This window comes from Rattus rattus, chromosome 7, assembly GCF_011064425.1.
Source record: "Rattus rattus isolate New Zealand chromosome 7, Rrattus_CSIRO_v1, whole genome shotgun sequence".
Lineage (NCBI taxonomy): Eukaryota > Metazoa > Chordata > Mammalia > Rodentia > Muridae > Rattus > Rattus rattus.
Genome location: NC_046160.1, coordinates 84,627,486 through 84,633,036, shown reverse-complemented (window position 1 = coordinate 84,633,036; position 5,551 = coordinate 84,627,486). Strand labels below are relative to the sequence as shown.

The following is a 5,551-nucleotide window of genomic DNA, read 5'->3' as shown; positions in this document are numbered from 1 at the left end:
CCTTTGCTCTTGTGGCTTGTTCCGCGGGCGGAGAAGAGGACTGTGGGAAAGGAGGGCGTGAACTGGAGGCGCGCGTGCGCAGAAGCCACAGAGGCCGTTCCTTGGATAAGTTGGTACTATGTCAACTGAAACTGTTATTGGAAGTGCTAAGGTCAGAGCCTGGTTCCTAATAGTCCTAACGAGCTGGGCTTGGGCACCTGTCCTCCGTAGCCCACACAGGCAAGAATTCTTAAAAGTCCGGGAAGGAAAAAGCCACCTTAGGAAAAGGAACAAAAAGGGCCAGTGACCCCCGTTCCCTCACCAAGTTCCCCAACAGAGTCCTAACATAACGTTTGAGTTTAAATAGAAGCAACTGTAAGTAGTTTTGGTCAAGCTGTGATACCTTTCCATCACGGTTTCAACTTTAGCCTCTCCCGCAAGGTGGTATGACAAGATGGGTGAACTGTGAAAACTGTGTGTTTTGTTTCTGGCTGGAACCAGGCAGGCTTCAACCTTTCTTTCACCCAGCACGTAATTCCTGGAGAAGTTCCAGTTTCTTGGAGTCTTATCAAAGAGAGGAGCACAAGTGTTTCTTTAGAATATCTTCATTCCTACCAGGAAGATTTCAAAACTTAATACTAGGAAAGGCTAAGCTGACTTGGGGATCTCCAGTTGCTAGGTCACAGTAGCAACTACAAGGTCAATATCTTAATATCTTAAGAATTAAGCGGGGGAGGGCAACAGATAAATCAGAGAAGTGGGCGTGGAACCTGACCTGGTGACTGGATTTTAAATCCAATTGTAAATAAAATGGTAGAAGCATTTTTATTTCTAAAATAATCTGGACACTTTTATGTAACTAGAAAACATTCTCCAGCATGGTGATGCAGGTCAATAATCCCGATACTCAGAAGCCTGGGACAGGACGGTCTTCAGTTCAAGGCCAGTTTGGAATAGAAGAGCCCTTTCTAAAAACAAACATCATCAACAAAAACACATTTTAAAAACCCATTGTCAATTAGCTTTATTTGGTTTTGTTATTTTGTTGAAACAGTCTCAAGTATCTTAGGCTAGCCAAGGATGACATTGAACTCCTAATACTTCGGTTTCCACCAACCAAGAGGCTGGAATTACAGCCCTGGTTCATCACTCTAAGCCTAGGTAATGTCTTTCATAAGAAAAGAAGAGAAAGGCCCACAGTACACATTGCGTCCTGTTGTGATTCAGTCTCTAAGTGTAGTCTTATTATCTTTACACATATGAGGGGAGGGAGTGTGCACACGAGAGCAGGTGCCCCCAGAGACCAGAGGATGACTTAGGATCTCCTGGAGCTGGAGTGACCAGTGGTTGTGAGTTTCTTTGCTCTCAATCATAGCCACCTCACCAACCTCAGCATTTACAATCTGTATTCTTAGGAGATGTCGATGCTGGGATTGGACAAATGTCTCAGCCATTAAAAGCATGTCCTGCTCCTCTGGAGGACCTGAGTGGTTCACTGCATCCAGATCAGGCAGCTCACAGCCACCTGTCAGTTCTGTTCCATGAGAATTAGGCACTCACACATGTGCGCGCACACACACACTATATTAAAAGTAAAAATCTTGAGGAGTACAGCTGGGCTGGCACACCTTTAATTTCAGCACTCTGAGGCAGAGACAGGTCCATTTCTTGAGTTCTAAGACAGCCTGGTCTACTGAACAAGTCTAGGACAGCCAGTGCTGCACAGAGCTACCCTATCTCAAAAACTGAAATGAGCAAACAAACAATATTCAATAATTTAGGTTTTTCTGGTTTCCTGCCAAGTGCTTCACTTCCAGCAGGAACACTTCTACCAACAGTGGTTTGCACTCCTTCATGCCAGAGTGCTAGAGCAGGCAGTGTATGATGTTGACAGTCTGGTAATTGTGATAATGTCTCTAAGGTACCTCTAATGTTTCTGGGCTTTCCTTTTTAATTGTAACTAGCAAATATCTGATGAGAAGATAAATTGGGAGTAGGTAAATATCTTGTTCTTTATCTTTCACTCATTAATTTTGGTGTCGGATGATTGCTATTTGAATATATTCCTATGCTCGTAGCTGCTAACCATAGACTTTCCGATTCCATCACTTCATCCACCTTATTCGTTTTCTACTGTGGAGCTATTAGAACTTTCTAGTTGACATGGTTTGCTTTGAATTTTTAAATCATCTCTTGTTTCTCCATGATAGAGAAGTGGGTGAACGCAGGTATACCTACTGGAAAGCTCTTGTAACTTTGTAGACATCAGTAATGAATGATTTGGACCAGAATAATAGCAAAGGACATGAAAATGTGTGGAAGGATTTCAAATATGTAGAGTTTACTGGATAACTGGATGCAGAAGGTAAGGGGACAGCACAAATTCCGTTGTTCCTCCTGCTAATAAAACATTGTGAATAGTGATTAGACTTTATCCTTTAACAAATGGTTAAGTAAAAGATTTGAATTTACTTGGAGACAACACTTCTCTAATTCTGACTAAAGCATTCTAGTAGCATTTTAGTGCTGTGGCATATGTCTGCGATCTCAAATTTGGGAGGCTGAGACAGGAAAATTTCTTGAATTTCAGGCCAGCCTAGATAATTCAATTTTGTCTTAAAAAACAAACAAAAACAAAAATAAATGAGTCCGGCCAGTAGTGGCACACACCTTTAATCCCAGTACTCTAGAGGCAGAGGCAGGCAGATCTCTGTGCATTCTAGCCCATCCTTGACTACAAATCCAGTTCAGGACAGTCCAGGGCTGTTAAACAGAATAACCCTGTTTTGAAAAACAATAATAAAAAAAGAAATCAATAGAAATAAAGCATTCTAGTTGTAATTCTTTCGTGAGGGATTCTAATTTAGAACAGTTTTGGCTAAAGGCCGTCTTTACAGGAGGGCTCACCTTGAAGATGAACTATAAGTAAGTTCTACAAGTTTTAAGTATCTAGCTGGATGTCTACATAATTTACTGCTGGAACTTGAGTGCCTCGTGCATCAGCTACATCAATCACTGATAATGTGGTGTCTCTTCCCACTGAGCAGCCTCCTTGGAAGGCTGGCTATTGCTTTACCTTGTGTCTTAAAGGCTCTGAACTGAAAGCTTAGGTCCTTGAGCATTTGCCTGATTCCTTACAAGACTTAAATGGGTTTGTTTGTTTTTAAAAAGTTATATTAAATGACTTCTAGAAGTTGTACTTGTGAAATTCGAAGACGCTACACTTCTTAATTGTAGGGTGATAAACTTTCAGGGCTGAGCAACCAACAGTGCTTTGCAAATAGTAGACATTAGTATGATTTTTGGGGACCGAACCCAGGGCCTTGCGGTTGCTAGGCAAGCGCTCTACCACTGAGCTAAATCCCCAATCCCCATTAGTATGATTTTAACAAATCACATCAATGATGGTTTTACAATACTCAATAACTAACACTTATCAAAATAGGTAGTTATAGTTTACATATATCCAATTACCATTAAAGTAGTTATTCCTGTAATTTTTCTTTTGAAACAGGATCTCAATGTGCAGCCCTGGCTGGCCTGAAATTTACTCTGCAGACCCAGCTGGCTTTGACCTCTCAGAGATCTGCCTCCCTCTTCCTCAGCAGCACAGGGGTAAGAGGCACACATCAGTGTCACCACGCCCTGATGCTTTAAATGTTTTGTTCATTGTTTGTTTTGAGAAAAGATCTAGCAGTTCTTCTGCCCCTGTCTCCTAAATGTTAGAATTACAGGCCTCAGCTACCTCACCCCACCTATAAATAAATTAATTTGTAAAAGATAAAGTGTACCTCCAGGTTCTATCTACCTTATTCGACATAATCATTAATAAACCAGTTTGAATTGTGGAGGTTAGTATTTATGATATTGGAAGCTTACCATTTTTAAATACTTAGATCCTAGGTTTCCTTTGGGTTTTTCTGTGTAGGCTTAGCTGGTGGAACTGTAAACCAGGCTGGCCTCGAACGGAGAGGTCCTCTGTCTTCAATGGCATGCGCCAATACCGCCGGATTCTAGGATTACTGTACAGAGCCAAAACTATTGGTTTGGACAGATGGCCCAGCAATTAAACCCAATTTCTCACACCTGCTTGGGTCTCAAAGTCATCAGTAACTATAGATTCGTGAGTTCCGATGCCCTCTCCTGGTACGCAGACGTAAATGCAGACAAAATACCTATATACATAAAATACGTCTTTGGAAAGAATCTAAAACCTTTCAAGACACATCTTATTTTTAAAAATCATCTCAGGGGACTTGTCTTGTGTGTTTATATGTTTTATGGAGAGTGTAGTAGGGATTCTTTGCCAATCCCAGGTTTATGATATCTTAAAAAAAAAAAAAAAAAAAACCCTATTTGGGCATTCCTTAATTTAGGTTTGCCCGTTTTTGTTTGTCAATTAGGCTTTAACTTGCAGTTCCGAAAAATAGGATTAATAGCCATCCACAAACAGATACGGAAATCTGCAAACTCCCTTATCTAGATAAATTCACCTGTAGCTCAAAATATATATGGATCCACAGGTTAATATTCCATCGTCTTGGCTTTTCATAATGAGAATTAGGAACGTATTCTCATTTATTCTTAGAATTTAACAACTCTGTCTTCCTCTTTTGTTTTGTTTTGTTGTTTGAGGGCCTTTTCCCCCTTTATTTTACAATTCTTTTCTGTGAAGATTTGCATTTTTTACTTTCAAATTCAGAAAATATAATACTGTCGGTTTATTGGTTTATACTTACTTTACAGAAACAGAAAATAATGAAAAACTGGGAAGCAACTGTTGCTGAATACTCTCAAAAGGCTTAAAATCGAGGCCAGCTTTCATCCGCCCGGCTAGCTCAGTCGGTAGAGCATGGGACTCTTAATCCCAGGGTCGTGGGTTCGAGCCCCACGTTGGGCGTTGTATTTTTGCATGCTTATATTTTATTTATGTTTTTAAAACTTCAACTCTCAAATGTTTGCCAGTTCCGTTATAACATTCTTAACTAATACGGATTCTTCCGCAAATGAAATTTAAGTGCTTCCTTAATCGTCTCTGCAAGAAACACGGTTCTTAAATGCGCTTGCGCACTCCAAAGCCCAGGCCTACGCCCACGGCTCGGGTTTAAACCAGGAACAAGACTATTTTTTTAGTGCTAGCGTCCATAGTTGCTCGTAGGGGGCAGTTGTTCTTTGTTTCTTTTGTTTTTTGGTTTTTTTTTCTTCTCTTAATAAAAATGTGATTCCTGATTTCGGCTGTTTTTCTAAATCACAAGAGTTCGGATGTCAAACAGGCGTAGGTGAGGGAAGACACGGAAAGGACTCATTTCCTCATTTGCTGAGGTTCCTCCGCTCACTTCCGCCTCCCTCCTGTCAGGACTTCTTCGGGGGGCCGGAGGGAGAGCCCCGAGCGTCGTCTTTCCCGCGGTCGGGTGTGTGCCGCCAGCACGCATCAGTTCTCGGGATGTGGAGCCGTCAGCGCTGCCTCTGAGACTCACTCGCCAGGGAACGGATGGATGTGCGAGGGAAGAAGCAGAAGCAGCTCCTTCCCTTCCGCTTTAGCTTCTGAGAACCGGGGCACCGACCGTCGCGA

The 5,551-nt window shown here is 41.7% G+C and overlaps 1 non-coding gene across 1 annotated transcript; it reads left to right on the top strand.

Annotated features, from left to right (window-relative positions):
• The first annotated feature begins 4,806 nt into the window (after window positions 1-4,806).
• On the top strand, window positions 4,807-4,879 carry Trnak-cuu. The gene has a single exon. It is a non-coding gene; the product is annotated as a tRNA-Lys (tRNA).
• Window positions 4,880-5,551: the final 672 nt, after the last annotated feature.